Raw genomic sequence first — 15,798 nt, 5'->3', positions numbered from 1 at the left:
GCAGAATTGGAGCTGCAACAACTTAGGGAACGCCAAGTTAGGTTGGGGGAAGGTGCAGGGGACAAAAGGCACTGCAAAAGGGTGCATCAGCTTGGGCAGGTAGTAGAGGACATAGAGGTCGGAAACAAAGGAGATGAGGAAAGGGGTGATAGAGGGGGGAGAGCAGGGGAAACCAAGGAAGGCGGGAAGAGGTTGGGAAGAGACCTCTTACCCGATCCTTGGTACCAACAAAAGCATGTAAGAGGATAACGGTCCTGGGGACAATTGGGAAGAAGGCAACATCACTGGGGTGGGAAGTAAGCAAGTGGGAAGAGGACAAGCCACTGGGGGAATCGCTGAAGGGGTTCAAGGGCAGGACATATGGGGAAACCTCCGGGACAGGAGTAACTGCGAAATAGGACAAGAAACCTGGGGAAATGTGCAATTGTGTGCGAGGTTAAGTGACATGGGAAATGACACGAGTGAGAGGCCAAGGCACCTGGGAATACGGGTAAGGGGTGAAGACATCTGGGCAACGTGTGATTGTGTGAGAGGTTAAGTGACATGGGAAATGACACGAGTGAGAGGCCAAGGCACCTGGGAATACGGGTAAGGGGTGAAGACATCTGGGCAACGTGTGATTGTGTGAGAGGTTAAGTGACATGGGAAATGACACGAGTGAGAGGCCAAGGCACCTGGGAATACGGGTAAGAGGTGAAGACCTCTTGGGAACGTGTGTGAGAGGATAGGAAACCTGAAGATCCTGCTGTTCACAAAAGGAGATCATCTGGGAAAGGTTATACATGTGTAAGGGCGCCAGCTCTGAGCAGAACCCTGATGCTGCGCTGCCGGAAGTGGCACACCTGTAAGTTACCTCAAGCCTAATAAAGCAGCTGCAGCCTTTTCCACCCACAATTTGTTGTCTGTTTGATATCGTTATGGGGTGGGGGGCATGGGACAATGTGTGGGCGGGGGGGCGGCCAAGAACTGGAATGAGATCATCCGGGGGAGGGAGGGAGGAGGTACCCACACACTGGTTTGTGGGGTCCTCGTTTGGTCTGTTGTGGCTAAGTGTTTTACCTGCAGCCGAGGCTGTGCATTGCCAAAGTCCGGGTAAGACCTTCAGTGCCTGCCACACTGCTAGAGAGCACTAAGGGCTCAGGTGAAGCGGTGCCTGCCACACTGCTAGAGAGCACTAAGGGCTCAGGTGAAGCGGTGCCTGCCACACTGCTAGAGAGCACTAAGGGCTCAGGTGAAGCGGTGCCTCCCACACTGCTAGAGAGCACTAAGGGCTCAGGTGAAGCGGTGCCTGCCACACTGCAATAGAGCACTAAGGGCTCAGGTGAAGCGGTGCCTGCCACACTGCTAGAGAGCACTAAGGGCTCACTAAGGGCTCGGGTGAAGCGGTGCCTGCCACACTGCTAGAGAGCACTAAGGGCTCAGGTGGTGAAGCGGTGCCTGCCACACTGCTAGAGAGCACTAAGGGCTCTGGAGAAGCTAGAGAGCACTAAGGGCTCAGGAGAAGCGGTGCTTGCCACACTGCTAGAGAGCACTAAGGGCTCTGGTGAAGCGGTGCCTGCCACACTGCTAGAGAGCACTAAGGGCTCGGGTGAAGCGGTGCCTGCCACACTGCTAGAGAGCACTAAGGGCTCGGGTGAAGCGGTGCCTGCCACACTGCTAGAGAGCACTAAGGGCTCGGGTGAAGCGGTGCCTGCCACACTGCAAGAGAGCACTAAGGGCTCGGGTGAAGCGGTGCCTGCCACACTGCTAGAGAGCACTAAGGGCTCGGGTGGAGCGGTGCCTGCCACACTGCTAGAGAGCACTAAGGGCTCGGGTGAAGCAGTGCCTGCCACACTGCTTGAGAGCACTAAGGGCTCGGGTGAAGCAGTGCCTGCCACACTGCAAGAGAGCACTAAGGGCTTGTGTGAAGCCGGGTGAAGCGGTGCCTGCCACACTGCTAGAGAGCACTAAGGGCTCGGGTGAAGCGGTGCCTGCCACACTGCTAGAGAGCACTAAGGGCTCGGGTGAAGCGGTGCCTGCCACACTGCAAGAGAGCACTAAGGGCTCGGGTGAAGCAGTGCCTGCCACACTGCTAGAGAGCACTAAGGGCTCGGGTGAAGCAGTGCCTGCCACACTGCAAGAGAGCACTAAGGGCTCGGGTGAAGCAGTGCCTGCCACACTGCAAGAGAGCACTAAGGGCTCGGGTGAAGCAGTGCCTGCCACACTGCTAGAGAGCACTAAGGGCTCGGGTGAAGCAGTGCCTGCCACACTGCAAGAGAGCACTAAGGGCTCATGTGAAGCCGGGTGAAGCGGTGCCTGCCACACTGCTAGAGAGCACTAAGGGCTCGGGTGAAGCGGTGCCTGCCACACTGCTAGAGAGCACTAAGGGCTCGGGTGAAGCGGTGCCTGCCACACTGCAAGAGAGCACTAAGGGCTCGGGTGAAGCAGTGCCTGCCACACTGCTAGAGAGCACTAAGGGCTCAGGTGAAGCGGTGCCTGCCACACTGCTAGAGAGCACTAAGGGCTCAGGTGAAGCGGTGCCTCCCACACTGCTAGAGAGCACTAAGGGCTCTGGAGAAGCTAGAGAGCACTAAGGGCTCAGGAGAAGCGGTGCCTGCCACACTGCTAGACACTGCTAGAGAGCACTAAGGGCTCGGGTGAAGCGGTGCCTGCCACACTGCAAGAGAGCACTAAGGGCTCGGGTGAAGCGGTGCCTGCCACACTGCAAGAGAGCACTAAGGGCTCGGGTGAAGCGGTGCCTGCCACACTGCTAGAGAGCACTAAGGGCTCGGGTGAAGCGGTGCCTGCCACACTGCTAGAGAGCACTAAGGGCTCGGGTGAAGCGGTGCCTGCCACACTGCTAGAGAGCACTAAGGGCTCGGGTGAAGCGGTGCCTGCCACACTGCTAGAGAGCACTAAGGGCTCGGGTGAAGCGGTGCCTGCCACACTGCAAGAGAGCACTAAGGGCTCGGGTGAAGCAGTGCCTGCCACACTGCAAGAGAGCACTAGGGGCTCGGGTGAAGCAGTGCCTGCCACACTGCTAGAGAGCACTAAGGGCTCAGTGTCTCTTTTATGCTTTCGTACTCTGAAGCGCCCACTGCTCGCCAGCTGCTTCACAGCGCTTCAATGTATTAACGCCTGAGTCCTCAAGCATCAAACCTTTCTGTGCACACTGTGGCCATGCTCTTTTCTAAGCGACTGTATGCGGGGTCTGGGTGCATGCTGTATTAGAAGGGGTGTCCCATTGCCACACTATTGTTGCCCCAACAGTTCACTGAGATCTCTGTTAACTGCCCCCTCACTACTGCTTGCCAGAATGTCTTTTCCTTACTGTAAATCATTCCTTCCCCTGACTAATCAAGGAGCGGCTTCTATTCAGCAACATGGGCCTGCAAATCCTCATAAGTGTTCCACACTGAGCAAAGTAAAGATGCCCTTCCCCCCCTGGTATAATGGTGCTCTGTGCTCGGCCATGCACTACCCTGTGCTCGCAGAAACAGCTCACTGCCTGGACAATGCGTGTGTATCACTGTACATGGCAAAATGATGTTCTGCACTCAACAAGAGTGACCTGTACTCAATAGAAGTTTTCTTTAGTCCGCAGGCGTGTCTTGTACTCTGCAAAAGAATGGCCTGTGCGCTGCAAAATAGTGCCTTGTACGCTGCAAAAGAATGGCCTGTGCTCTGCAAAATAGTGCCTTGTACGCTGCAAAAGAATGGCCTGTGCTCTGCAAAATAGTGCCTTGTACGCTGCAAAAGAATGGCCTGTGCTCTGCAAAATAGTGTTGTACTCTGCAAAAGAATGGCCTGTGCTCTGCAGAATAGTGCCTTGTACTCTGCAAAGGAATGGCCTGTGCTCTGCAAAATAGTGCCTTGTACGCTGCAAAAGAATGGCCTGTGCGCTGCAAAATAGTGCCTTGTACGCTGCAAAAGAATGGCCTGTGCTCTGCAAAATAGTGCCTTGTACGCTGCAAAAGAATGGCCTGTGCTCTGCAAAATAGTGTTGTACTCTGCAAAAGAATGGCCTGTGCTCTGCAGAATAGTGCCTTGTACTCTGCAAAGGAATGGCCTGTGCTCTGCAAAATAGTGCCTCTGCAAAAGAATTTTTATTTATTCAGATTTGTAGAGCGCACGTCAGCCCGGGGGTATCGTGGCGCTTGTTACAGACAATATCTTAGTTACATAGGATACAGTATTTACATACAAATTATATTATTTACAGTAGACATGTACACATTAGCATTGCAGTATATTTACATGGATTCCTGTGATTTCCTAATTATTTTGCAAGGAATGAGGTTTTCAGTTTCCTGCGAAAAATAGGGAGTGAGTGTTCTGCTCTGATGTCTGCAGGAAGAGCGTTCCAGATCTTGGCTGCAATGTAGGGGCAACTTAGACCTCCGGCTTCGGCTTTTTTGATGTGTGGGATGGAGAGTAGGTTGGAGTATTGTGTTCTGGTGGGACGGGAGGAGGATGGTTTGAGGATGGTTTCTGCTAGATAGGACGGGCGGAGCGAGAGAGGCATTTGTGAGTGAGGGTGAGGATTTTGAGAGTGACCCGCTCTTTCACCGGGAGCAATTGGGCCGAGTGCCTGGCATGGGTGATATGCTCTCTTCTTGGGATATTAAGAGCGGCCCGGAGAGCATTGTTCTGCGTGACTTGTAGTCTGTTTAGGTTTTTGGCAGATGTGCCTGCTAGGAGTGCATTGCAGTAGTCCAGTTTGGCTCCAATGGTTGCCCTCGCTATAGAGAGGCAGTTGGGTTTAGAGAGGTATGGCTTGATGGCGTTTATGAGTTTGGTGGTGTGCGCAGATGAGGAAGTGATTGCGCTTACTTGTCTAGTCATAGATAGTGAAGAGTCAAGGTATACTCCCAGTGTCTTAACGGCTGTGGATACGGGGATGATGGAGTTGTCAATGGAGAAGTTGACGTACAGTTTGTCAAGTTTGTCTAGGGTGTTCTGTTGGCCTAATATCATGATTTCAGTGTTGTCTCCATTGAGGCAACGGCCATTAACTGCCATCCCGGCCTTGATGATGGCGTAGTTTGTGTGGAGTGCTTTGGCGTCTTCCTTGTATGATCCTGAGAGGGGTAGAAGTACTTGTGGGTTGTCCGCATAGTTTGTGTATGTGATACCGTCAAAGAGGGGCTTTGTGAACAAGTTGTAGAGTGTGGGTGCAGTACATGATCCCTGAGGGACCCCACAGTGGATTGTCGTGGGAGTGGTGTTGGCGATGTCCGAGAATACTTTCATGGCTCTTCCCTCAAGGAAGGAGGTGATCCAGAGAGCTGATTCTTTGGAGAAGTTGGCTGAGTGCATGAGGTGTGAGGTGAGAGTCTTGTGATCAACCAGATCGAAAGCGGCTGAGAGATCTAAAAGGAGCAGAAGAGCAGGCTTGCCTTTGTCCATGATTTGGGTGATCTGACTCTTCAGATCTACCAGGGCTGATTCTGTGCCATGTCCTCTCCGGAAGCCTAATTGCCTAGTCCCAAGGATGGAGTGGGTTTCCAGAAAGTGTTGGATTTGGCAATGTGCGGCTTTGTCCAGTAGTTTCAGCAGGAATGGCACCGTGTTTATTGGTCTGTAGTTGTTTGGTTGTAAGGGGTCGAGAGTAGGTTTTTTTTAGGAGAGGCCGGACCCAGGCCTCTTTGAGGTTAGCGGGATGATGCCTGTTTTAAAGGACGCATTGATGAATGCCGTAAAGAGCGGTGCAAAGCAGTCTGCGCAGTCTTTGACGAGTTTAGGGGGGCAGATGTGGCCTTTGCAGGGGGAGGGTTTGAGATTTTTTAGTAGGTTGATAACTTCTGATTCAGTGACGTCTCTGATGGAGAAGTCAGGTATGGTGGGCTTAGACGAGGTGGGTGGGGTGTTGGTAGGTTTAGTTCCTGTCTGTTGAGGAAGTGCTTTGCAGTGTTCTTTGATTTTCTTTTGGAGAAGGTCGATTTTGTGTAGCATGGCAGCTTGAATGCTAGTACACCAAGCTTCATCTTTGATTATTTCGTCCGGTGTATTGGGGGGGGGGAGATGAGCTCATTGAAAATGGCAAAGATCTCTTTAGAGTGTGATTTGGCATTGGAGATTCGTGTGTTGTAAGCGTTGGCTTTGGCATCGGTGATAGCTGTCTTGTATTGGTGGGAGATTAAATTGAATTTGTTTTTGGTGCTGGTGCAGGGGTCAGATTGCCAGTTTTTTAGTGCTGCTCTTTTGTGGGATCGCATTGAGTGCCGTTCTTCGGTAAACCATGAGTTGGTGTGTAGGGATTTCTTCTCTTTTTTCCATTCGAGTGGTGCTATTTCATTGATAGCTTTGGTGACGACATCTTTGTAGATGTCTGCTAGGATATTGGGGTCATTCGCGAATGGGAGAGCTAACTCGAGGGTATTGAGGTATGGGCGCAGGTTATCCTCTGTGAGTTTTTTTAGAGCTTCTGACTTGTGCAGCGATAGCAGAGGTCAGGGTTTTGTGGTTTTTTGTGATAGGAATAGAGAACTCGATGCAGCTGTGGTCAGTCCAGGGCAGTGAGGAGTTAGAGGTGATGGTGGAGAGGCAATTATAGTCTGCGATCCAGTCTAGAATGCGGCCTTTGGCGTGAGTAGGACTTTCTACTTTTTGGGTGAAGCCCAGGTCATTAAGTTCCTTGGTGAGAGTGGCTGCAGATTTGTCCTTATTATCGTTGAATCCAAGATTGAGGTCATCTAGGAGAAGGGTTTTGGTGGAGCTTTTGATATTATTGCTGAGGATGTGAATGATGTTATCCTGAGAGTCGGGTGTTGCCTGGGGGGCGATAAAGTAGGTGAATGTTGATGGTGCTGAATGGCCTGTGCTCAGCAAAATAGTGCCTTGTACTCTGCAAAAGAATGGTCTGTGCTCAGCAAAATAGTGCCTTGTACTTTGTAAAAGAATGGCCTGTGCTCTGCAAAATGGAGCCTTGTACTCTGCAAAAGAATGGCCTGTGCTCAGCAAAATAGTGCCTTGTACTTTGTAAAAGAATGGCCTGTGCTCTGCAAAATGGAGCCTTGTACTCTGCAAAAGAATGGCCTGCGCTCTGCAGAATAGTGCCTTGTACTCTGCAAAAGAATAAGCTGTGCTCTGCAAAATAGTGCCTTTTACTCTGCAAAAGAATGATCTGTGCTCAGCAAAATAGTGCCTCGTACTTTGTAAAAGAATGGCCTGTGCTCTGCAAAATGGAGCCTTGTACTTTGTAAAAGAATGGCCTGTGCTCTGCAAAATGGAGCCTTGTACTCTGCAAAAGAATGGCCTGTGTTCTGTAGGGGAGGACTGGTCCAAGAGACCCCCCTCGCCTACGTCTTCTCCCCAGGTGAGGGCTATGGCTCATTGGGCGTCCCCTCATGCCACCCGGGCCCAGGTGGTGGAGGTTTCACCTGCTGAAGACATTGCCCACACGTATTGATTGCCCACACGTATTGATTGCCCACATGTATTGAATTTAGCTAGGCCCAGAAACCATTTTGTCTATCAAAGATGGTGTGAGCTCAGCGCACTGTAGCGCGGCCCCCACCCTCGGAGAGTTTCAATTATCCCTGTCGCCGCAGCACCCTGGCAGATCCGCTGCGAGCGCGTTCCCACGAACAAGACAGACATGAGCTAGCATAAAATACTAACACTGTAACATTTCACCTTCCACAATGTATTACTGCTCCCAGCATGACCCGGTCAGCGAGGCCTGGGCGATGGGGAGAACTGTAGAATGGCCGTCCGATGAAAGCAGAAAAATACCCAAGTATGAATGCCAAAACCTACTTGTAATACGCGTCCCCTCTCCACAAAACTACTGCTACTAAAGAAACCTGTAAAATTGTGTAATGATTGTGGAAACGCACGCTTACATGACACCAGCAATGAAGGACCCACACCCCGCGGTCCCGCGCCATAACTGAACTAATGCTGCTAGAATGCAGGGGAGAATGTATGCAACTATACATAAGGCTCGTGTGAAAGACGCGTGCAAATGCGCCCGTCATGTGTATATGTCTAAGCCCTTATATGTCATTACCGCCACGCACGGTGGCGGGTCTCGATCTTTATGCTCCCCGAACTACACTACTACCTCACTTAACGCAAATGTATATGTATATAACTAAATGCTGTAGTTGTTAACATGTAATGTACTAGTAAGGTGCTCAGACTTGCTATATTTGAGAGACATGTAGTTAAGTTGAAACGTATGCTTTCAAGTGATCCAAATGACTATTATAAGAATGTTTAAATGTGTATAATATTCTCACCTAAAGTCGGCAACCCACGAGAAAAATACCTTTGTGAATATGTGCAAGGCCATTTCCCCTCCCACCCTGCGAAGTCTGCCAAACCAGAGAGCTGAGGCCTGCGCCGCACTGCTCCACCTCCCCCAACTAGGCGGGAGCCGCTTCAAAGATTTGTAGTCCCCTCTGCAGCACCCAAGGCCACGGCCTGCCACCTGCATTATTTACAACCCAGCAGTAAACCTCCGCTTGAATACACAGATCCAAAGGCGCCCCCTCGTAAACCCCACAACCCACCGGATCACCTTAGACTTATGACCCTGTGCAATGAAGACACCCAACACTGTGGTAACATACAGCGGCCCATTCATAATCACTTCTAACGAGACAGAAAGACATGTACCGCCCGTCCCATGCACAGAGACTTAGCCCCACGACCTCTGGTACCGGTCAACAGGACAATGGTAACCATGCACTGATGAATCACCATCAAACCCCTCACAAGGTACATTCCTCCTGTGTTGCATTAACCTGTAGAATAACCTATTGATAGATTTACTAAAGAAGATAACATTGCAATGACTGAATGACTGCGGTGTGCATGGCATAGGGCAAATAAGTCAGGAAAAGACATTCATCTCTGACACTGGCTACAATGGCACAACAACACCGCCCGGATGAACTCGGCTGCCATGCCAGGCCCAGCCCAACCCACGAGGCTGACCAGTGACGTCCTCCAGCCAAGGCCAACCACATCGCAGCAGCACCTATAGCTAGTCATCGCCACCCAATCCCATTGAACTTGTGCCCCTTATAGTGTGTAGGTTCTGATGACGTGTTTTGTAAATATATACGCCTGTCTTTGCTATTGTCTGACAGAGCGCTCTCGGAGTTTGCAGAGTTCTTTGCATGACCTATTCTGATTGATAAACTCCCATTTACGCTCACCCGCACTCTGTCTTGGTCTTATTCCCATCCTGGGATAGTCCTTCATTGTCTCTCATTGCGGGGAGGATCGTGCTGGTTGGGGACGCTTGCCTTCAGTGGTGACCCCGAAAGCGTGATTTTTATTATTATTTCCTAAACCTATAGCTACCGTCCCCTTTTGGCACGAGAATCTCCGGTTGAAAAGGGATACGCACGGTGGGCTGGCTCCAGAAGGCTGCCCGCCAACGGCGACCGGTACGCTAAGAAGTGCGCACTCAACAGACAGAGGGTACGGGATCCCGGTTGAAAAATCCCCTTTGAGTACCGCTCGCCGGACTGACTGTTGAGCGGACGGCGACACTGCCTGGATGGACCCAGTTTCGGAGACTATCGGTTCAAGACGGGCACTTGAGTATTGAGTGCGAGCGATCCTAAAGGGAGGGGAGGAGGAAAATTAGGACAGGGAACGAGGAGGGGTAGACAAAAGAGGGGGGCGCGCAGGTCCACTAAGGGCTACCTTACACTTTCTTTACTATTTTCTTTGCATATGGCCATTAGGATTAAGAAGTGAATAAGAGATAAAAGTGACGGGAACCTAGCTCCGAAAGGGGGTGGAAGGCGGCGCCGCATAGTGCTATCTTGACTAGTACTGGGAATATATGAAGAAGTGGACAATAAGTTAAAAGTGTATGGCAAAGGGGGACACAGAGAATATATTAGTGACTGCTACTCTTTCTATTCTTTTCTTCAGGGTTGGGGTAAGAACAAAAGTGAGATTAGTTTGAAACCACAGCCATACGAAAGTACAGGGGAGCGAGCCCAGACAAGTACACGAAGGGTGGACATAGAAAAGCTAACAGATGATTTATAATCACGACTTTCAATAGCGAAAGATGAGCTCTCAAGGATAAGACATATGTGAACAAACAGCACCTAATGCAGCAAGATCAGGGCGCACATCTAGAGCGCCCAGCGAGAATAGAACACTTGAAGACGGGTGGAAAAAAGGTGAGCTACTGTTCAGAATTGAGGAGGAACCGACACGAATAATAGAAGTAGGGACACGAGAGGGAGATATTGATAATGAAGAAAGGCCTATATGGGGACAGAGAGGAACTGCTATGTGATATAAGGGACGATTTAGAAGAAAGCGATAGGTTGAGCATGGCAATGGGGGCGGGAAGTGGAGGAATGGACGGTGCATGTTCAATAAGAACACTGGATGATGAGTGGACAGGGCGATTAAGGAACAGGGTGGGAACAATGGCCTCATTGGGAACAACAGGAGTGAAGACGGGGACAGATACAGCGGTGAAAGGAAAATTACAGCTCCCGCTGATACATAGGGGAGGAGGAAGGCCGAATTACATCCCATGGGCTCAGATGGACAAGGCTAGTTTATTAAAGTTATTGCCCCCATTGTCGGGAGGGGCGAGCAAGTGGATATATGCCTTTGAGAAACACACTACCGGGGTACCCCTAGCAATAGGAGATGTGAAGAGCTTGCTTGTATCAGCAGTGGGGGATCAGGCTGATAGAGTATGGGTCAAGGCCGGTTTCCCGGGAGTAACATTAGACTGCGACCGCCATGACGGGGCCTCCTTTAACACAGTGCGTGCAAGGGTGTGGGATGCCTTGCGGGAAACGTTTCCAGACACACCAGACCTAAAGTCAGTAATGCAGTGTACAATGAATGACGGGGAAGATGCTATGGACTACATTTTTCGGGTCCAAGAGATGTGGAGAGCGGAAACGGGCACGCCATGGTATCAATCGACATCTTTATTTTATTTCATTATAAAAAGGGGACTCCCAAAAGAGGTGCAAAAAGCGCTCGACAAAATAGCAGGTATTGAAGCAAAAGGATGGCCAGAAATTCAGAGTATAATAGTACACCACTGTAAAAGGATCAAAGAAAGGGAGAAAGAGGTGGCGCAGAAAAGATTGGCAGACGAAGCGAAACTAGTGCAGACAAAGTTGGTGAAGGTCGCAGCAGCAGTGGCCGTGCTCCCACACAGCAGGGAGGGAGATGAAGAGGAGGAGGGGCTGGTAGCAATACAAGGAAGGATGGCAACTAATTGGGCTGGAGCAGGACAGCGGCAGTGGAACGAGCAGGAGCAAGGCGGAGGACCGCAGTGGCAAGAGTGGACCCCTCGAGGGGGACGAGGTGGGTACAGGGGCCGAAGAGGAGGTGGACCGGGGTACAGGGGAATGGGGGGGAAACGGATGGCAGGGACCTAGAGGTGCGCAAGGAAGCTGTTGGAACTGTGGAAGATGGGGGCATTACTCTAGGGAGTGCAGAAGTAGACCCAACAACGGGTTCCAAGAGGTAGAACAGTATGGCCATCCCCATCCGGGGAGCCCATATGGTCTCCCAATGGGACAACAACAACAAAGAAACCCAGACCAGGGGCACAATGAACAACAACAGGGGCATCAGTATAGAACACAGAATCACCCACAAAACAATAACAGTATGCAGTACACGCAAGGTAACCCTTTTGCGATAACAGCAAACGGGGCCCCCACACCAGCCCCCTACAGTGGCGTGTCAGTGGTTTCAGGGAGTGTTTTTAATCAAGGGGGGGAAATGAGACACCCCGCATAGGACAGCCCACAGAGAACACTTGCGTGTCCAGTTCTATCTACCACCTACAATGCATCAGAGGAACCATTGGTAGGGGCTCAGATAGGAGACAAGCAGTTCATATTCATGGTGGATTCGGGAGCGGAGAAATCATGTATTAGAGAGGGCCGGTTCCCGTTATCTAACCGGAAGTTAGAGACGCAGGGGTTCTCTGGGGCTGTAATTGAAGTTCCTTACACAGAAGCATTGGATGTAACAGTGGGGGGTAAAACGGTAAAGACACCCTTACTGTATTATGAACACTCACCAATAAATTTACTAGGGAGGGATCTCCTGAGTAAACTCAACATGACCATATCATTTACTGAGAGAGGTATAGTGTGTTCAACACCCGGAATATGCCCACTACGCGTGATGTTGGTAGTACAGGCGCACACGACCACACAAGAGATACAAGGTTTGCCGGCAAACGAGGAAATGTTCATTGAGGGACTAAAAACACTGGCCCTCATAGTTCCAGAGCTGAGAAGGATGGATTGGAGGATTCCAGCAGAGTTCCTCTTCCGCCCAATAGTGTGCCCTGACACAGCACCAGGATCAGTGGTATCATTAGATTTGCATGCGGTACAGATATCAGCAAAAAGAATTTCTGTGATTGGAATCGATATGGAGGGGTGTGAGTGGCGTACAGTATTGTGTACAAATGCCAATATAGCCCTAAGAGACTTAACAAATGAGGATCTCTTCTCAGATGCAGAGGGGGATGGTGAAATAGTAATGGAAATAGCGATGCCCTGTGACATTTTGATTCAGGCCAGGGAAATCCCCGTTCAGCTGATGGGAGTGGTAGGAGCACCACCGTCATTCTTCGATGATGACATGAGGCTCGTACCAAATAATTTGTGGACAACAGGCCCCCATGATGTAGGGCTGTTGCATGGAGTACAACCTGTGATAATTAAACTAAAACAGGGAGCAATTCTGCCCCGAGTGAAACAGTATCCATTGTCCCGTGAGGCTGAAGAAGGGATAAAAGAGACAATAAATGCACTACTAGCACAAGGGATCATAGTGCCTTCAAATTCACCATGTAACACATGCATTTACCCAATCAAGAAAGCAAAAGGAGGGTCTTGGAGGATGATACAAGATTTACGCCCCTTAAATGATGTGATTCAGAAAGAGTTCCCCTTGGTCCCGAATCATGCATCAATACTATGTAGCAACCCAAAACAGGCATCACATTTCACGGTGGTTGACTTGAAAAACGCATTTTTCTCCTTCCCCCTGGCTGAAGAAAGCAGATACTTGACAGCATTCACACTAGGGGGAAAAAGATATGAACATTGCAGATTACCACAGGGATATTGCGAGAGCCCGAGCATATTCAACCGCATATTACATGAAGACCTAGGGAACCTAGCAGTTGAGAGTACCATAATTCAGTACGTAGATGATTTACTCATCTGTGCACAAGACGAAGAGAGATGCAGAAAAGATTCAATAATACTCCTGACTCTATTGGCCAATAAGGGGTACAAAGTGGACAAGGGAAAGCTACAGTACTGTCTGACAGAGGTTCTATATCTAGGACAGTTGATATCAAGAGATGGGAAAAGAATAATACCCGACAGAGTAGAAGCAATAAGATCAGTAGGAGAACCCACAACAGTAAAAGACATGCAAAAATTCCTGGGGATGTGCAACTACTGCCGAGCATGGATATTAGATTATGCGGCATACACCAGACCCCTACTACAAGCACTCAAGGAGGCCCAACAGGAGAACAAAAAACTAGAATGGACAGAGGAGATGAGCGCCTCCTTTAAAGCATTAAAAGATTTAATTTCAAGCGCTCCAGTACTCGCAAATCCTGATTATGGACAGGAATTTTACCTGTTCTCACACTGCAAGGGAACACTAATGACAGCTGTATTGACACAGAAGACATCCTTAGGACACAAGCCTTTGGCTTACTATAGTGGCACTTTAGATGCTGTGATGCAAGGACATTTCGCGTGCGAACAATCACTCGCTGCAGCCGCGTTTGCAATTGAGAAAAGTGCCACAATAGTAATGGGATGCCCCGTGACATTGTTTGTGGAACATTCTCTGTTTGCAATACTTGAGAGGTCAAAAAGCACACTGACAACACAGCGGGCAACCGCTTATGAGATAATATTGTCCAGCACCAATATCCATGTGGTGAGATGCAAGACAGTAAACCCAGCAACCTTCATTACAGAAGCATGCACCCTAGAGGACATGCAGGAACACGATTGTGCAACGCACAGAGGAGAAAGAGGGGAGGACACAGTGGTGTGTGAGAATGCTCTGAGCGAAGGGGAAGTGTACTTCGTAGACGGGTCAGCATCAATTGACACGGACACGGGATAGAAACATGTGGGGATGGCAGTGGTGAGATTAGAAGACGGTGAGTATGAGACGCTAGTGCAATACCGCCTCCCATCACATTACTCTGCACAGGCAGCAGAACTGATTGCACTCATAGAAGCACTACATGCAGCTAAAGGTTGTGCAGTGACAATATACACAGATTCGGCCTACATGACGACAACAGTGCATGGGGGGTTGGCAAGATGGGGGCGGAGGGGGTTTCGACGAACAGATGGAACTCCAGTGCAGCATGCAGAATTGCTGAAGGAGTTGATTGAAGCCCTACAAAACCCTACAGCAGTAGCAATAGTGAAGTGCCAAGCCCATACATCCAACACAGACGTTGTGTCTTTGGGAAACGCGGCAGCGGACGCTGCCGCCAAGGAAGCCTCGTACTTTCAGAAATATGAGGCAGGTGAGTACATGTTGCAGCACAAGACAAGCGAAGAGCCCCCAGAAGGGTACAATATGATGCCTATATCACAAATACTAGAATTACAGGAAGGAGCTAGTGCAGATGAAAAATTAATGTGGACAAAACGAGGGTGCAGCAAATCGGCGACAGACTTACTGTGGCGACAAAACAACTCAGGAAAAGTGGTAATGCCAGTAAAATTGTTGGAAATTGCATTTCAACAACTACACTTCCCTGCACACAATACGAAACAACACATTGCAGCAGACATAGAGGAAGAATGGTTCGTGCCCTGTCTCCAGGAGCACATATCTCGATTAACACTGGAATGCACAACATGTCAGATATACAATTCAGGAATGACATTACGCACGCTCCGGGGAACAATTCCAAAGCCAATTGGGCCATTCAGAGAGCTACATATCGATTACGCGGACATGGGAGAAAGGTGTAATGGGGCACGTTACATGATCGTGGTTGTATGCCCATTCTCAAGGTGGGTAGAAGCCGGCCCATGTGCACGACCTGATGCCAAAAGCGCTGCAAAGTTCTTAGTGAGGGAAGTGTTTCCGCGCTGGGGAATTTGTGACGTGATTCGCTCGGACAACGGCACTCACTTTGTAAACAAGCTCTTCAAGGAAGTAACTACATTGTTGGGGATAAAACATAAATTGTGCTCGATTTATCATCCTCAAAGTAATGGCGTAGTGGAAAAGATGAACAGACTATTGAAAGGAAGGTTATCAAAGCTATGCTTTTCACTAAAAAAGAACTGGATTTACTGCCTGCCCCTTGCGCTATTTGAGCTGAGAAATCAGCCAAGCAAAGACCACCATTTGTCCCCACACGAAATAGTGACTGGGAGACGAATGCACACAGCACGCTCCCCACTGCGCGAACACTCAGATGCACACAGAAGCGCCGCGATATTGGGAGATGAGTTCACAGATTATTTGAAGAAATTGACAAGGGCAGCGCGCGCAATATCAAAGCAGCTCTCTCCACCATTCACGCGAGAGGAAGGAAACACAACAGGATCGGTTCCTGAACCACAGCTACAGCTGATGCCGGGTGAATTCATTTATGTCAGGAGTTTTGTGCGTCGGTGGAATGCACCACGATTCCATGGCCCATACGAAGTAGTGTTTTGCACTCCCACAGCAGTTAAAGTAAAGGGCCTGAAGTACTGGGTGCATTTGACTGACGTACGAAGGGCATATAGTAATGTGCAGGAAGAGGTGGATGAGGGGGCACAGACAACCGCAAACAGC

The sequence above is a fragment of the Ambystoma mexicanum genome, chromosome 6p, assembly GCF_040938575.1.
Source record: "Ambystoma mexicanum isolate Mex_15411 chromosome 6p, UKY_AmexF1_1, whole genome shotgun sequence".
Classification (NCBI taxonomy): domain Eukaryota; kingdom Metazoa; phylum Chordata; class Amphibia; order Caudata; family Ambystomatidae; genus Ambystoma; species Ambystoma mexicanum.
This window is presented reverse-complemented; position numbering follows the sequence as displayed.